A 19830-nucleotide genomic window follows, 5' to 3' on the forward strand; every position below is an offset into this window, starting at 1 on the left:
CTAAGAGCGATATTCAATGCTCTTCAGGCTTGGCCTCAGCTAGCTGTGGTCAGGTTCATCAGATTTCAGTCGGACAACATCACGACTGTAGCTTACATCAACCATCAAGGGGGAACAAGGAGTTCCCTAGCAATGTTGGAGGTTTCAAAAATAATTCTATGTACAGAGGTTCACTCTTGCCATCTATCAGCTATCCATATCCCAGGAGTAGAGAACTGGGAGGCGGATTTTCTAAGTCGACAGACTTTTCACCCGGGGGAGTGGGAACTCCATCCGGAGGTGTTTGCACAGTTGATTCAACTTTGGGGCAAACCAGAACTGGATCTCATGGCGTCTCGTCAGAACGCCAAGCTTCCTTGTTACGGGTTCAGGCCAAGGGATCCCAAGGCAGCGCTGATAGATGCTCTAGCAGCGCCTTGGTCTTTCAACCTGGCTTATGTGTTTCCACCGTTTCCTCTGCTCCCTCGTCTGATTGCCAAGATCAAGCAGGAGAGAGCTTCAGTGATTTTGATAGCTCCTGCGTGGCCACGCAGGACTTGATACGCAGATCTGGTGGACATGTCATCCTTTCCACCTTGGACTCTGCCGCTGAGGCAGGACCTTCTACTTCAAGGTCCCTTCAAACATCCAAATCTAATTTCTCTGCGTCTGAATGCTTGGAGATTGAATGCTTGATTTTGTCAAAACGTGGTTTTTCCGAGTCGGTCATTGATACCTTAATTCAGGCTCAAAAGCCTGTCACCAGGAAAATCTATCATAAGATATGGTGTAAATATCTTCATTGGTGTGAATCCAAGGGTTACTCATGGAGTAAAGTCAGGATTCCCAGGATATTGTCTTTTCTCCAAGAAGGATTGGAGAAGGGATTGTCAGTTAGTTCCTTAAAGGGACAGATTTCTGCTCTGTCTATTCTTTTGCACAAGCGTCTGGCGGATGTTCCAGACGTTCAGGCGTTTTGTCAGGCTTTAGTTAGAATCAAGCCTGTGTTTAAACCTGTTGCTCCGCCATGGAGTTTAAATTTAGTTCTTAAAGTTCTTCAAGGGGTTCCGTTTGAACCTCTGCATTCCATAGATATCAAGCTTTTATCTTGGAAAGTTCTGTTCTTGGTAGCTATCTCTTCGCCTCGAAGAGTTTCAGAGTTATCTGCCTTGCAGTGTGATTCCCCTTATCTGATCTTCCATGCAGTTAAGGTAGTTTTGCGTACCAAACCTGGGTTTCTTCCTAAGGTGGTATCCAATAAGAATATCAATCAAGAGATTGTTGTTCCGTCACTGTGTCCTAATCCTTCTTCAAAGAAGGAACGTCTATTACACAATCTTGACGTGGTTTGTGCTTTAAAGTTTTATTTACAAGCTACTAAAGATTTTCGTCAAACATCTGCATTGTTTGTTGTCTACTCTGGACAGAGGAAAGGCCAAAAGGCTTCAGCAACTTCTCTTTCTTTTTGGTTAAGAAGTATAATCTGCTTAACTTATGAGACTGCTGGCCAGCAGCCTCCTGTAAGAATTACAGCTCATTCCACTAGAGCAGTGGCTTCCACATGGGCCTTTAAAAATGAGGCTTCTGCTGAACAGATTTGTAAGGCGGCGACTTGGTCTTTGCTTCATACCTTTTCTAAATTCTACAAATTTGATTCTTTTGCTTCTTTGGAGGCTATTTTTGGGAGAAAGGTCTTACAGGCAGTGGTGCCTTCCGTTTAAGCGCCTGCCTTGTCCCTCCCTTCATCCGTGTCCTATAGCTTTGGTATTAGTATCCCACAAGTAATGGATGAATCCGTGGACTGGATACACCTTACAAGAGAAAACAAAATTTATGTTTACCTGATAAATTTATTTCTCTTGTGGTGTATCCAGTCCACGGCCCGCCCTGTCATTTTAAGGCAGGTGTTTTTTAATTTTTAAACTACAGTCACAACTGCACCCTATAGTTTCTCCTTTCTCTTGCTTGTCTTCGGTCGAATGACTGGGAGGTGGCAGTTAGGGGTGGAGCTATATAGACAGCTCTGCTGTGGGTGATCCTCTTGCAGCTTCCTGTTGGGAAGGAGAATATCCCACAAGTAATGGATGAATCCGTGGACTGGATACACCACAAGAGAAATAAATTTATCAGGTAAGCATAAATTTTGTTTTTTGATGTGTTTTGTGACACTTTTTTGTTTTGCAAAACAGTTCATCAAAGTTCTGAGGACACTCTAATTTGAATTGCACTCAAACAATCGCGTTTACTTTCAGCTTTCAATACCAGCACAGTTTAACCTGCATGCAAACGAATGTGAAAACCCAATATCGTTTGCGTGCAAACATTTGCTCTCCACTCGTAATCTGTCCCTTTATATTGTATTATTACATTTTATTATATCATATACAAACTTTGTAAAATTAAAATCAAAGGGACAGATTACAAGTAGAGCAGTATTTAATGCTTTTGCTAGTGAGCTAACTCTGCTAGAAGTACGGTTTTTGCATGCGTCGGGTAGCGCTTGTATTATAACCAATATGCGCAAAAAGTAGAATTTAAGATTTTGCGCATGCATTAACATATTCCCCCATAGAATTCAAAGGAGCAAAAAAGTGGAAAAAAACACCCTACTCGTGCACATACCCGATTGTATTTTCTCAAGTGCGCTAACCCGACATGAAAATATGAATATTTCACATTCCAATGTTCTTCACAAAGCAGAATATGTGCTATTTATTCTTAGTTACATATTTTTACATATATCTGATGGTATTTTGGTACAATATGTCTTTACCTATAACTATCTATCTATTTATTCAGGTGAAACTCAAAAAGTTAGAATATCTTGCAAAAGTTAATTTATTTCACTAATCCAACTTAAAAGGTGAAACTAATATATGAGATAGACTCATTACATGCAAAGCAAGATAGTTCAAGCCGTGATTTGTCATAATTGTGATGATTATGGCTTACAGCTCATGAAAACCCCAAATCCACAATCTCAGAAAATTTGAATATTACATGCAATCAATAAAACAAGGATTGTACATAGAACAATATCGGACCTCTGAAAAGTATAAGCATGCATACTGTATGTACTCAGTACTTGGTTTGGACCCCTTTTGCAGCAATTACTGCCTCAATGCGGCGTGGCATAGAAGCTATCAGCCTGTGGCACTGCTGAGGTGTTATGGAAGACCAGGATGCTTCAATAGCGGCCTTCAGCTCTTCTGTATTGTTCAGTCTCATGTCTCTCATCTTTCTCTTGGCAATGCCCCATAGATTATCTATGGGGTTCAGGTCAGGCGAGTTTGCTGGCCAATCAAGCACAGTAATCCCACGGTTATTGAACCAGGTTTTGGTGCTTTTGGCAGTGCTGGAAAATGAAATCAGCATCCCCATAGAGCTCGTCTGCGGAAGGAAGCATGAAGTGCTCCAAATCTCCTGGTAGATGGCTGCGTTGACCCTGGACTTAATGAAGCACAGTGGACCAACACCAGCAGATGACATGGCTCCCCAAATCAACATAGACTGTGGAAACTTGACACTGGACTTCAAGCATCTTGCAGTGTGTGCCTCTCCATTCTTCCTCCATACTCTGGGTCCTTGGTTTCCAAATGAGATGCAAAATTTGCTCTCATCAGAAAAGAGGACTTTAGACCACTGAGCAACAGACCAGGTCTGTTTTTCTTTAGCCCAGGTAAGACGTGTCTGATGTTATTTGTTGTTCAGGAGTGGCTTGACAAGAGGAATACGACATTTGAAGTCCATGTCCAGGATCCATCTGTGTGTGGTGGCTCTTGATGCACTGACTCCAGCCTCAGTCTACTCCTTGTGAAAGTCCCCAACACTTTTGAATGGCCTTTTCCTGACAATCCTCTCCAGGGTGTGGTCATCCCTTCTGCTTGTGCACCTTTTTCTTCTACACTTTTCCCTTCAACATAACTTTCTATTAATGTGCTTTGATACAGCATTTTGGGAACATCCAACTTCTTTTGCAATTACCTTTTGAGGCTTTCTCTCCTTATGGAGGGTGTCAATGATGGTTTTCTGCACAACTGTCAGGTCAGCAGTCTTTCCCATGATTGTGATTCCTACTGAACCAGACTGAGAGACCATTTAAAGGCTCAGTAACCCTTTCCAGGTGTTATGGCTTAATTAGCTGATTAGAGTGGGACACTTTGAGCCTAGAATATTGCACCTTTTTTACAATATTCTAATTTTCTGAGATTGTAGATTTGGGGTTTTGATGAGCTGTAAGCCATAATCATCACAATTATGACAAATTACGGCTTGAACTATCTTGCTTTGCATGTAATGAGTCTATCTCATATATTAGTTTCACCTTTTAAGTTGCATTAGTGAAATAAATGAACTTTTGCATGATATTCTATTTTTCGAGCTTCACCTATATATATATATATATATATATATATATATATATATATATATATATATATATATATATATATATATATATATATATATAGTATAATTATATATAGGTATATATACAGTATATGCAGTTATATATAGAAATATGATTTATAAATATTTAGAACATATTCTGCTATGTGCATAATATTGGAATGTGAAATACTTACAATAAATACACAGAATAACAATTTATTAAAAAAGAAAATTGCATAAATATGATTTTACAAGTTTTCATCTACTTAACTGCAAAGGGCTCCAATGCACTTAAATACATATATACACATACAAATACATATTTAGACATACATTTGTATATATCTCTATGTTAAAACCCTTCACCTTCCTTTTTTTCTAACACCTGAGACCTCATCTCTTTACTCTTTGAGCCCTTATAACTTTTTTTTGCAATTTTATTTAATAATTTTTATAAGATAGTGTTATGAGTGTAACTGTATTGTGTAATGTATTATTTATTTGTTTTGTGAGACTTTTTTTTTTTGCAAAACAGTTAACCAGAGCTCTGAGAATGCCCTATCCTGACAAACGTTAACTTCAATTGGGCTCAAGCGATCGCGTTTACTTTTAACTTGTAATACGAGCAATAAACCCCTTTTCACTTGTGCGTAACTGTTAGTGTGCCACTCGTACTCTGGCCCAAAATATTTAACTAACGTCAGTCAGGGCAGTCTGAGACATAATGCTGTGGGATTGGTGCGCAGTGCCCTGGCTGCCCTAATGGTCAAGTCATCCCTTGGTAAAGAGATTGTTGTATTATAGCACATCATACATTACCAATGCAGTTACACTTGGGATGAAAATGAGGATTATGTAAGCCTTGGTGACACAATAGTCACAATTTTATTAAAGACAGGAGGCGAGTATTTTGCTTTACTTCCTTTACTTGAAATCTCCAGCAGTAAAGACATAAAACATTGAAACAAAGTAAAAGCCCCTCAACCAATGGGGGCACAGCAACCATAGTATATATATATATATATATATATATATATATATATATATATATATATATATATCAGACAATCCCCTTCCACTTCCTCTTTCTTTACTGGATCCAAATGACATCCAGAACGGATGATGATCCAATCAGAACGCTTAACGGCACAACTGAGCAGGACCGGAGTGGATGATAGGATTCAGGAATCCGATACGTATTCGCATCCAAACCTCATGAAGAGAGACAGGTTATACTGAAAATGAAATGAGAAAAAACTGCATAATATACTAGTCATAATGAATTAATAAAGCAAACAGTACAAAAGGATAAAGTCAAGAATATAACAATTTATTTATTTTTTATTTTATTTTTTTGGGGGGGGGGAGGGAAACAAAGGGTGGGCAAAATACTCGCCTCCTGTCTTTAATAAAATTGTTACTATTGTGTCACCAAGGCTAACATAATCCTCATTTTATTACAAGACAGGAGGCTACTATTTTGCTTTTTTAAAGCTACACGTCTAATAGAGTCAGAGCTGCATGAGATATAGGTTTAAAATAAAACTTTCGAAATACAGAGTCTGATCGCCAATCGGCGGCTGTCAGAACGTCCTGGAGAGAGCAGCCTAAAAGGAAAGCTCTAGAAGATGATGCTCCCCTTAGTGAATGAGCCCCGAAATACTTAGGGACTAGAATCAAAGACATGATCCATTTTACCCATCTTGCTATAGAGGGAGCTGAGACTGGCTTAAAAGGATGAACATAAGAGATCAAGAGAGGACCCTTGCACGAGGTAGCCATAGGAGCTGTTCGAGATAGGTATTCTTCGAGACATGTCGCTACACACAATTGAGGCTCCTCCTCCAAGTATGGATATGAAATCTCAGAGTAAAAAGTTTTGGTACGTCTATGAATGGAGAAAAGAACCCCTTCAGGGGAAAAAAGAAACCCATCTCTGTCCAGAGCCTGTACATCTGAGACTATGCGAAAAGAGATTAGACAGAGGAGAACAGCCAATTTTGCTGATAACTGCTTAAGGGACAGTTGAGGATTCTGAGGCCAATATCTAAAGAAGGAGAACAGAAGGGAAACATCCCAGAGATATGTGCACCTGGTTTGTTGCGGAATCTTTAATTTGATTCCCCTCATAATGCAGCAAATGAGGTGGTGCTTACCCACTGGGAAACCTTCTACCGGATAGTGAGCAGCCGAGATAGCTGATCTGAAGACGTTAATAGAGCGAAATGCTTTCCCTTGTTCAAAAAGATGAGCAAGAAAGTTTGCTATCAGAGTAACAGGGGCATAAGAGGGATCGGCACGGTCTGCCATACACCAGCATAGCCAAACTGACCAGGCTGCCATGTAATATCTTCTAGTTCCCGGGGCCCAAGAGTCTTGTAGGAGCTCTCGAGCTGGGCCCAAAAGGCCAGAGGAGTCCCAGGAACCCTGGAAATTGTCCATGCCAGCAATTGGACATTTGTTGCTGAGGATTAGGGGGTATAGAGACCCCCGTGAGTCTGTGAGAAGGTCCTGCCAGTGAGGGAGGGCCGGGGGGAAGAACTGAGAGTTCCAGATGGTCTGGAAACCAAACTTGGGATGGCCAATGAGTAGTGATCAGGATCAGTCGAATCTGCAGTCTCCGCGTGTGGAGAATCACTCTGGGAATCATGGAAAAGGGGGGAAAGGCATAACTCCCTTTGGGAGGCCAGGCTTGGAGGAAGGCGTCTGAGGCTATTGCCCCTGGGTCCGAGAGCCAACTGAAATAGGCTGGGAGTTTTTTGTTGGTGTTGGTCCTGGAGGCGAAAAGGTCCAGGGATAAAGGGCTGCTGAGGGATTGAACATGGAGAAATACAGATTTGTGAAGGTGCCAGTCGCTCACGTCTCTCCAATGGTGAGAAAACCAATCCGCCATGACATTGGACTGGCCCGGTAAGTATTCCGCTATCACTGATATTCTGTGATCGAAGCAGAACTGGTAAAATTGTTTTGCCAATGAGGACAGGGTCTGTGATCTGGTGCCACCTAGGTGGTTGATGTATTGAACTGCTGATATGTTGTTCATGCGCAGAAGGACACAGCAATTTGTCAAAGAATTTGCGAAGGAACGTATTGCAAAGGAACCTGCAATGAGCTCCAGGCAATTGATATGGAGGGAGGATTCTTCCCGAGTCCATTTCCCTCCTGTGGACTGGAAATTGCAAGATGTTCCCCAGCCTATAAGACTGGCATTGGATTCTATTATAAAGTCTGGAAGGGACCCGAAAATAGCCCTGACATTTCATGCTTCCATGTTGTGAAGCCACCATGACATTTCATGTTTGACCTCTTGGGTCAGGGCAATGGATTGTGAATAAGAGGGATTTAGGACGAGATGAGAGTGTTTGAGTCTCTGCATGGCTCTGTAATAAAGCGGGCCGGGGAAAATTGCCTGGATTGAGGCTGAGAGGAGACCTATGATTCTGGCCAGAAGACGAAGAGAAATGTGTTATTTCTTTAGGGTAGAACTGAGTTCTTTGTGAATGGTTTGTAATTTGGTTAGTGGGAGAGCCAGGGAGGTCTCTAGAGAATCCACTGAAAACCCCAGAAACTCTATGAACTGGGAAGGAGAGGTACAAGACTTTTATTGCAAATCCTAGATTTTGTAGGAGAGTGGCTGTGGTTGAGAGGTATTGCAACAGGATGCATTTGTCCTGGGCTAGAATGAGAATATCGTCTAGATATAGGATTAGGTGAATTCCTCTGGATCTGAGGAAGGCTGCAACCGGTCTCATGATCTTTGTGAAGCACCAGGGTACCGAACTTAGACCAAAGGGAAGGCAGGTGATAAGCATCCTTTAAGTCTAGGCGGACCATCCAATCGTTCAATTGGAGAATGTCTCTGAGGAGATGGATGCCCTCCATCTTTAAATGTCTGTATATTAGGAATTGATTGAGTTCCTTCAAATTTATGACCGGACGGGCCCCCCCCATCTTTTTTTTTACTCTAAACATGTTGCTGAGGAACCCCTGAGGGAGGGATTCCTCTACAGCACCCTTTTGGCATAACTGGTTTAGTTCTGAATCTATCAGATGCTGCATTTGTGGTGGAAATGGAATAGGATTTGGTGGATAGGGTTGGGATGGGAATTGGGCAAATTCCAGTTGGAAACCCAGTACCGTCTGAAGTACCCATGGGTCTGATGTAACTGCTGACCATGTTGAAATATAATGGGCAAGTCTGCCCCCTAACTTTTTGTTGAAAACAATAAAGGGTAAAGTGCTCACCTAGTTCCGGCCCTGCTGGGGGCATTTTCAGCTGTTGAGGGGCACCTCTATTTCTGAAGTTTCTACCCTAGTGGGGAAGAGCGGTCTAATCTGAGGTCCTGAACCTGCCAGCCCTGGCAAAAACACCACGTTGGGCTTCTGGCATTGGATTGGGCCCTGTCAAGAGTAGTGAAAGCCGAAACATAATGGCTAAGTTCCCTAATAAATGATTCGCCGAATAACAGCCCTTTTGCTGCAGAGCCTCCTTCTGAGCGGGCCATTTTTGACAATTTAGCGTTGAGGCGAGATAGAGCCGCCCTGCGGCATTCTATGGATAGAGACACATTTGTATTTCCCAGAAGACATATTGTCCTTTGCTCCCAAACTCTTATTTGTATGGGATCTATTAACTGAGAAGATAGAATAGCATTGTCTGCTAATTGAAGTATTTGAGTCAGTGGTCTTACTAGATCCAGGAGTTTATCCTGGACTTTAGTGATTTGTCAATGCCCCTTCTAGGGTCTCTACCACTTCTGGTCAAAAAAGTGACTATATTAGGGTCAAACTCTGGGGTCGGGGCTTCTTTGTCCGGGAGAATAGGGCGGGGACATTCAGCCCATAGTTTATTCCTGGCTGAATTAGACAGGGGCTTGCATAACCAATATTGTAGAAATTTGGTAATATGTGGGGTAGGGGACCATTCAGAGGACCTAGGGTGCCTCAAATTATCCGGATCAAACTTGGGTTGTCCCAGGGGGTCTAAAATAGCATTATCCGTAACTTTTGGGTTCTCTAGTATAGGTATAACATCATTAGAGGGGTCTTGGTCTTGGACTCCTCAGACAAATAGTCCTCTGGGAAATATTCTTTATCCATAGATGGATTTATGGGCACAAAAAACGTCTTGCTGCATTACGTGATCCAAGATGGCTGCCGTAAGATTATACAAGAAAAGCAACTCATGAGTTACTTAAAATGTAGTATATACAAATTAGAATTGATATATATATATATATATATAAATAAATATATATATATATATATATATATATATATATATATATATATATATATATATAAAGAACACAACAAACAATACAATCCTTTGTAACGTGGATAAGAATCCGAAACGGATAGCGATAAAACCAGAAAAGCGGTAGAAAAAACGCTTAGAGAACGTTAAACAAAACTAAGGATAACATTTTCAGAAGTTGAAATAGTAGAGAAGAAAAAATATAGATAGAAAATAAGTCCACTCTCACTGAATTAGCGGATGGAAAGAGAAAAAGACACAGAATAAAGGATAAACTGTAAACAATAACTTGAGTAATAAATCACATAACCTTTCTGCTGGTGCAGTAAAGAAAGGAAGTGGAAGGGGATTGTCTGATATATTTATATATATATATATATATATATATATATATATATATATATATATACATATATATATATATACATATATATACATATATATATATATATATATATATATATATATACATACATACATATATATACTATGGTTGCTGTGCCCCCATTGGTTGAGGGCTTTTACTTTGGTTCAATGTTTTATGTCTTTACTGCTGGAGATTTCAAGTAAAGGAAAAAAGCAAAATAGGAGCCTCCTGTAATAAAATTGTGCACACCTGTTATTTTGGATCGTATTTAAAAACATATTTCTGACACAGTACTGACATCTGCTGGCTGTTATTATAAATGCAGTGTAAGTCATTCTTATGTTAAAAGCCTGTAACATCAGACTAGCGTAACATCAGACTAGCCAAGTCACACACACTCCGCATTTGACACACATTTTTACATCAGTCCACCCAATTGCACAACGTATTTATATTCAAATTGTTACAGAGAAGATACAGATTTACCCACAACACTGAGGAACATCTTATGCCTTGATTTAGTACTTGGGCCAGGAAGAGAGGCGACTGCATGTAATTTTTAAAGGACAAATGACTTATTTGTGTTGTATCTATAAAAGGGCATTTTTTAAGTTTTTTTTGTTTGTTTTTTAACATGCTCCTGGGCTGGAAAAAAATGCTTTGCGTTTATTTATATGCTTTTGGGTTTTGTTAACTTATAGAGTTGTGCAGCCTATCTATACCACCCAGGCCCTGATATTCCAAACAATGATAGACCAAGTTCACACTCGTCAGTCTGACAATAGGGGAAAAGATACTGCGCTCAGACTAAGAAATAAACTATTCACTACTAAAATAAGTTGACCTCCTTCACAATAAACCAATCAAGTAATACAATACAAAAATACAACTTGGAGGGCGCTCAAAGCTAAAAGTCAAAATTATAAATGTATAATCTCATAAAATAGCATATAACATAAACATAAAATATTTTGGTATCTAAAAGCAATAAAAATGTTAAAGGCTTGGGGACGTCTCCCACAAACTAACCATAAACCATCATAAACATAATATTGCAATCATGAAACAGTAATTAAGAGTCTACTCTATGTAAATAAGATGTGACTGTCCTTGTGCTGTATAACAGTAAAAAGTACCTTATCGTTGTTCATGAACAATAAGGTATTTTTTACTGTTATACAGCACAAGGAAAGTACCATCTAGACCCTTGCATATTGTAACTGGAGCCGTTTACATCTTAGTGAAAGTCTGGCCCATGGACTTTTAACTGGGACTTATAAGTACATTGATTAACGTATAGTTCAGTGTTTTTCAACCAGTGTGCCATGGCACACTAGTGTGAAGTGAAAGATCCTCAGGTGTGCCGCGGCAGACTGACAACAGTGCGACATATTTTTAAAATTTTGCTTGTTTTTTTACTCTGGGCCATTGTTTTATTTTGAGTGAGATGATGACTGAGGATAACTGCAGCGGCAGCTCGCCTCCCCGACCCATTTTCACACTTGGAAGGAACCCCCACAAGACGTGCCTAGTGCCGGCTCTACACGCAGCACCATGCGACACTTCAATCCCCCATGCAGCTTTGCTCCTCCTCTAGAACAGAATACCATGCTCCACATATAATCTTGTGCTTCACACTTTTCCCAGTTTGCGGTGGGGGTGGACTTTTCCCAGTGCGGGAGTGTCCCTCTTTCAAATTTTGAAATATTGGGAGGTATGTGACAGGCTCATCAGGCAGACAGGCAGGCATCATTTACAACCATGACATATTGACATTCATTCACAGACAATCATTATGATTGTTTGTGAATGAATGTCAATATGTCATGTATAGTTTGTAGGAGGCATGGCATGACAGTACAGTATGTGTGTGTATGTGTGTATGTATATGTATATATATATATATATATATATATATATATATATATATATGCTGTATTAGGCTACAATGTGTGATTTTGTAAAATTTTGGGATGGTGGTATGCCCCAGGATTTTTAAATATAAAAAAGTGTGCCACGGCAAAAAAAAGGTTGAAAATCACTGGTATAGTTCATGTTTACACAGAGTCGTCTCTTAATTACTGTTTCATGATTTAATGCACTATTATGTTTATAATGGTTTACGGTTAGTTTGTGGGAGACGTCCCCAAGCCTTTACCATTTTTATTGATTTTAGATCGCAATATATTTATGTTTATGCTAAATGCTATTTTATGAGATTATACATTTATAATATATTCCAAAAAAGTGGGCTGGACCGCGAAGTACCAACAAGTGGCAATAGCAGGGCCGCCATCAGGGGGTGACAGGGGTGACTCCTGTCAGGGGCCCAATGAGCCAGGGGGGCCCCATGAGGCAAGAACTAAAAAAAAAAAATTTTGGCAGCCACCAGTGGGTACTACAGCAGAGTGCTAATTGAGCATGGGAAATGTTATTACAAGGAGTAAAGTATTAGCATTTGAGAGGATTTCTTAGTGTGCACTAAACCACTATGCTCAGTGTGAGACAGACTTGGCACTTTGTACAGTGTGTGCCTGAGTCAGACGGCAGATCACTTTCATTTGAAGAGGAGGTAGGACTTACTTAGCAAATGTTTTTTATTTCTTTGTGCAATTTTGGATTGTAACTTCAGTGTGGTAGTAGTTGTATGGTGGGGCTAGGGGTCCATAAAAACACATTTTTTTAGCAGCAGTGTATTTATGATTATTTGACAATGCTGTAGAAATTCTATATTTAAAACCATGCAGAAATGTTTCCTCCTCAATACACAAATGGTAGATGACCTTTTGGCAGATATGCATTTTATATATATATATTACATTCCAGTGTACTGTCCCTTTATGCAAGGACTTTCCAGATGCAAGGAGGCATTTTATCTAAGATTTTTACATCTGCATAAAATTTTATACTCTCAGACTAAGATTGCTCAGTGTTTGAAATGAGACAGGTTAACTTAAAACTGTTCAGTTTACACTACAGCTGACTTAGTTTTGAAATACTTACCAACAAGCCTAAATCCTGCATTTAACCAGATCTAATGGTATGAGTACCACAGCTTATGGTCCCACCAAGACCATATAGAGTACAGCATTTTCAAAATCCATAAGTACAGCTGACAGATGGGAACATCTGTACACTATATTTGAAGTGGTGCTCTTGGTTGGGGAAAATGGGAAAAAAAAACATATGTCAACCTTTTAAAGGTACTTTTCTTCATCTAGCCATCTACCCAGCTTATTAATGTACAATTTTGAATTCACAGAATTATTTTTGTTTGCACATTTACAAATATGATTCTTTAAAAAGTGATCTCTTCATTTCTGCATTTTTTTTATCATGCATGTCACACACTGTTGCTTTAGGGGATGCAAGGTGCATAAATGTTTCCTCCTGTGAGTGTTTCTGTGGGTGTATGTGTTTATGTCTTTGTGCTTTGGTTTGTGTCTCTATGTGTATGTATTTATCTGTGGGTCTCTCTGTGAGGGTGGGTGTGTATGTCTTTGTGCATTTTCTGTGGATGTCTGTGAGGGTGTGTGCATATGTCTTTGAGCTTTTTCTATGGGTGTTTCTGTGAGGGTGTTTGTGTGTATGTATGTATGTATGTATGTCTGTGTTTTCTGTGGGTGTCTCTGTGAGGGTGTGTGTATGTCTTTGTGTGTTTTCTGTGGATGTCTCAGTGAGGGTGTGTGTATGTATGTCTTTCTGTGTTTTTCATGTGGTTGTCTCTGTGTGTGTGTGTATGTCTTTGTGTGTTTTCTGTGGGTGTCTCTGTGTGTGTATGTGTGTATATGTCTTTGTGTGTTTTCTGAGGCTGTCTCTGTCGGTGTTTCCTTGGGTGTATGTGCAAGTTTGAGTTTGTGTGTGTGTGTGTGTGTCCATTGTCTGTTCCTTTTTAGGACATTTTGACCTTACTACTAATTATTCACATCTTTCTACAGACTTTGAGACTAACAAGACCTTTCCGGAAGTAACCAATCCACCATTTAACCTTTAAATTATTGTTTAGGCAGTTCAGGGCCCTTCCATTCAGCCACTGCATGCTGTTGTCATAATTTAGTTGTCATCTTCCTTTACAAAAAGATAATCAGAACTCCATATTTTGTTTTCTAAATCTCCTTTTTTTTTACAAAACTGTAGTTTACCTCATTACTTGTCAGGTCAATGTAAACAAGTGCTAAGTGTCTGTTTGGGTTTCTGTGTCTGAGTGTGTTTCTTTGCGTGTCTGCCAGAGTGTCTATATGTGAATCCTTATGTGTGAGTGTGTTTGTGTGTTTCAGTGTATGAGTGTGTCTGTGTGTATGTTACTACCTTTACAACATTTCCAAGTTTAAATAGACAATTAAGAATAAAGTGCATATACGTTTTAGTCACTTGGTCAAAAATTGCACATGTCAAAGGAGGGGGGGGGGCCCTGATCAATGGTTGAGTCAGGGGCCCCAAAATTTCTAGTGGCGGCCCTGGGCAATAGGATATAATGGGATGGCTACATTAGCAAAATTCTGCTTGCATCATCACTCTTCTGCCCTGTTAGGGGGGAGGCTATATTTTAAGTGTCCCTTTCAGTTAAGAAAACAGCACAAATGCACAGGCCTACAACATTGTCTATTTACTAAATTTGATAGTTTTGAGAAATCAGTCTGTATTTGTGTCCTCAGGAGACATGGGCGATTCTTCATTACTTACTGATTTTCTGTTTTGCCTTACTGCTATGTTATCAATGTGTGAACACAAAGGACCAGCACAGCACAGTTCCAAAAATCATATAATAAACACAAAGAGTCCTGGGCAACAACTGACAGGCCCCCCTTCACTGGGTCCCAGGATAAACTTACAGTTTCTTTTTATGTGAGCATTGTGACAAGGCTTCTGCTTGAGAAAGGGACAGGAGCCTCAACACGTTGCTCACTATAAAAAAGGAACTGTTACCTACTCTGAGTGCCACCTGTGTATCTTTGCTATGTTAGCAATAATATGTCAAGAAAAATAAAACAATGATGAACGGGAAATTATTGTTTTAGGCAAAATTAAAGAAAGCTTTTTTTGTATTTATTTTATTTATTTTTTTATTTGAGGTTTAAAATAAGGCATACATGGAATATATAATAAAATAACACAATAAGAATATTGGAATACAGACAATATAAGGCATAGCATTGTAAATTGATGATTCCAGAAAGAAGTAAAAAAGAAAGGGCACAACAAGAAGATAGTATACCAAATATGCTATATACCTCCATAATGATAGATGAGGCCACTTTTGGACCTTCAATCTATGTGAACATGTTATTGGAGGTAAGTACCAACTAAGTACCAACACTTTTGGATCTCATCTGAATAACCTCATTTTTTTGTCTATACTGTAACATAAGCATAGTCAAATATAAACATAATAAAAATAACAATAAGAGCAACACCAAGGGAGCCTTCCACTATAGTAAAATATAACATCTGGTTATTGCTAGTATATATACATTGTTGAGGGGAGCCATCTTGTTAACCTTGATAATCAACCTAGTCATATTAAGTGCCATATAATGTAAAAGTGTCTCTTAAAGAAGGAGTAATGTACCCCAAAGGGCATGTAAAAATATCTACCAAACAATCCGGTATTTAAATATGCATAGTAGGACACCCCTCTGGGAGATGGCTGTATTCTCTGCTAACATGACATAGAATTAATATAAAGTGAGGTTGACAGCATATTTATTTTGTGCCTACTCATTAGCCTAAGATTATATATATATATATATATATATATATATTAGCACTGTGATACTCATTAGGACCTATCATTTCTAGAAACCAAATTAAGACATTATCCATATATAGTATCAGCATATTTACAAATTTAGATCCTGTGGACAATAACTTGAGAGTATTATGTCACCATAGCAGTTGGCAGTTAAGGTTACATTTCAAGCTTACTAAGTAAGAAGCCTGCTGGGAAATAGGTACCTCTGATGGAGATAATAAATAGTAGGGTGACAAGAGCCTTAGGTGAAAGCATTAAAGGGACATAATACTCATATGCTAAATCACTTGAAACTGATGCAGTATAACTGTAAAAAGCTGACAGGAAAATAGCACCTGAGCATCTCTATGTAAAAAAGGAAGATATTTTACCTCACAATCTCCTCAGCTCAGCAGAGTAAGTTCTGTGTAAAAAGTTATACTCAGCTGCTCCCAGCTGCAGGTAAAAAAATTAAAAAAAATGAAGAAATGAACAGCAGCCAATCAGCATCAGCAGTTCTGAGGTCATGAACTCTTACTGTGATCTCATGAGATTTGACTTAACTCTCATGAGATTTCATAGTAAGCTTCCTTTACCTGATTGGTGAAATAATATGAGAGTGCACGATGCTAGTCCCTTCAGATGTCCCAGGACAAACACACTAAAATGCTGCTTAGAAATCCTTTACAATGGGCGGTGGCTACTGAGGAACTTTTGAGGTAAAATATCTTTCTTTTTTACATAGAGATGTTCAGGTAATATTTTCTAATCAGCTTTTTACAGCTATGCTGCATCACTTTCAAGTGTTTAAACATTTGGGTATTATGGCCCTTTAAGCATGTAGCTATTAACTTAGGTATAGTATATTGACATATCAATAGGAGGTATAGGCTAACTATATTCTAACCTAACATAAGCCCAATGCAAGCTGCTGGGTATAGACAGCTCAGGGGGAAGTACACAAGCCTAGTCAGTTAAAGTTGTAGTAGGTCAAAACATGGTTAACTATAAGTACACTTGAGGATGGATGACAAGAGTAAGTAAGGGTAGTGCCTCTGAAGTAAAAAACAAAACAATTAACTGTGAGCATTAGAAAAGCTGATAATAATAGACCAGCCACAATATACCTCTGTAACATTTTGTGATATTAGTGCATGCTAGTGATATGGAAAACATATAACCACAGCACAAGTGCGTGTAATTTTATATCTATGGGCTGTGATACATATAAATTGGAGTTGCCGTCATTAGGGCAAAGGCAGACTAAGAGTCATATTTAACAAATGTCTGCGGGACCTGATCCGACAGTGCTCTCCGTATTCAGCATTGCACCAGCAGCAGGTTTTTTTTTTCAGCCGGCTCTCCCCCATTGATTCCTATGGGGAAATCGTGCACAAGCACATTTTACCAGCTCACCGCTAACGTAAGCAGCGCTGGTATTGAGGTGAGATGTGGAGCTAAATTTTGCTCTACGCTCACTTTTTTGCGGCTAACGCCGGGTTTCTAAAAACCTGTAATACCAGCGCTGTCTGTAAGTGAGCGGTGAGCATAAACTGCTCATTAGCACCGCACAGTCTCTAACGCAAAACTCGTAATCTAGGCGAATGTCTTCGTAATCAGCAGCCTTCACTGTAAAGTAAAAAGTCTTGCTTCGTAAACTGACTAAGCACAGATTAGATGAAGTAATGTATGTTTAAAGTGAGATATCGCTCCGTTAACCCATTCCAACGATTGTCTTATCCAGGGGGGGGGTAACAAAGTATTGGGAGCACTCTGGAGGAAACAGTATAATCACCCCACGCAAGTTTTTAAGAAAGAGCATAAGTTTCCAACTATGTCCACTCCTTGGAGTCGGAAGGAGATGCCTGCTAGAATTCTCCTGGGTGGATGTTTCGTAGAGTCTTGTGCAAATACGGAGGCAGTTGCATTCATATCGATGCCGCTTGCCTCAGTCCCCAACAAGTCGGCACAGTGTACGCCATCCTTCTCAACACGTTGTGTCAAGGTCTCTGTGTACCTCACTGTAGATTGCGCAGCAGGAAATTCATTCTTTTTACTTTCAATGTCCAGGCTAACTGGTAAGCGCTGGGGTTCCAAAGTGTCACCACTCCCATCTTCTGCCGCTGTAAGCTCAAATTGTGTAGTTTGCTGAGGGATATAGATGTCCTGATCTGTGCTCAGAGCTTGATCGTGTGGCGAGGGCGCCTCTAGGTCTGAAGAGCATACTTGAGTATTATCTCCTCCATTTTCTTTTTTCAGCTTTTTCTCCGGCTCTAGTATTCTGATTACCAAACTGAAGTGCAAGTGCACGCAGACTATGCCATTCAGCGGACAGCACATGCGATAGCTTTGCGTGGTGCTCATTGAGCAGACGAGTCACGGCTCCAAGGATCAAGTTGGTGCTAGAATCCATCTGTTCTGTTCGCTTGTAAATATAGTAAAAGGTGGATTAAGCCCCTCACACACTTTTCTTGTGTGCAGCTCTCCTTCTTGAAGATTTGAGGCAGCGTTGAGTATATGCATTGTAACCCAGTTTCCGGGGGGGGGCGGATTAAGGCGGCAGCCCTGGTCACGCAAATGATCTGCCCTAAAGATAATGGCAATAACTTTGTGGCTCAGCTAAAGAGCATAGGCAGTCAGCAATCTTGATGCAGATCTGAGCTTCACTTCCCTTCAAGCTATTGTAAAGCATAGATATACTTGATATTTGAGGAATATCTGAAAATAGTCTCTATAAAAGACGATTGAAGTCAGGAGTTCCACACAGATGCGTCTTGCCGCTTTAGCTTTTTGCCCCCTTTTTTTGTATTTCTATAAACAAAAATCATTTTGCTGAACTTTTATTTAAAGGGACATGAAACCCATTTTTTTCATGATTCGGATAGAGCAAACAATTGTAAACAATGTTACAATTTAGTTCTATTATGTAATTTGCTTTGTTCTCTTAATATCCTTTGTTGAAAAGACTATCTGGGTAAGCTCAGGAGGTGGCAGCTAGCAGCTGATGGTGGCTGCACAAATATGCCTCTTGTCATTGGCATACCAATGTGTTCAGCTAGCTCCCAGTAGTGCATTGCTACTATAAATAAAGATAGAGGGGTATATTTAACAAGTTGTGGACGCAGCTTTTTAGGCTCACCGGAAAAAAAAAGTTAAGAAGCAGCGGTCGGAAGACCGCTGCACCTTAACTCATCCACCACCTCTGAGGTGGCGGACAGCAATCATCCTGATCAAATAAGATCGGGATGATTGACACTCCCTGCTAATGGCTGATTGACAGCGAATGTGCAGGCGGCATTGCACAAGCATTTAACTAGAAATGCTTGTGCAATGTTAAATGCCGACAGCGTAAAATGTTACACTCATATATATATATTTGTAGACAAAGTGCACTCCAAGCTTGTCAGTCAGATGCTTTGGGTGCACAAACAGTATGTATAGACAGGTAGAAGAAACTGCACTCCAAAGGACTTGTTGATCCACTTTATTGTGAACGTTTTCGAGCCTGACCGGCTCGTCCTCAGACAGACAAAACAACAACAATTGCATTTCCCACCACCAGGACTTAAATACCCAATGATAATAACGTGTACGTTCTACACATTTGTCACACCACCAGGGGAGGAGGAGTAAAACAGCTGTGTCAGCGTAAAAAAATCTGCAAGAAACAGAGTGTAATAAAAACATAAAACAGTATGAAAGAATAAGTGCGCAAAAACAAGCCCAAAAATGTCATATGCTGAACTAAACAGGTCTGTTATCTGAAGTTGGTTCAACAGAAACTGCTGTAGTGTATTATCACCTGACAAACCTCAGAATGCTGTCATAAAAAATACTGGGCACAAGCCATTTGAAAAACAATACATATAGTAGGTCAGTTCAGCGTTTTATTCTAAGCATATGTGGAGCCTATTGTACATAATCCTATACCTAAAAAGAAACATAACAAACACCGCTGATCAATTTCAGCGATGAATATGTAACCATAGCAACTGTAAACAAGCAAGCAAGCCCACAATGAAACAGCTCTATAGCGCGATATCGGCACCAAATATAGCAAAGGATAATTAATTCAACGGGGGACAGATCACTTATAACAGCCGGCAA

Source organism: Bombina bombina, chromosome 1, assembly GCF_027579735.1.
Source record: "Bombina bombina isolate aBomBom1 chromosome 1, aBomBom1.pri, whole genome shotgun sequence".
NCBI lineage: Eukaryota > Metazoa > Chordata > Amphibia > Anura > Bombinatoridae > Bombina > Bombina bombina.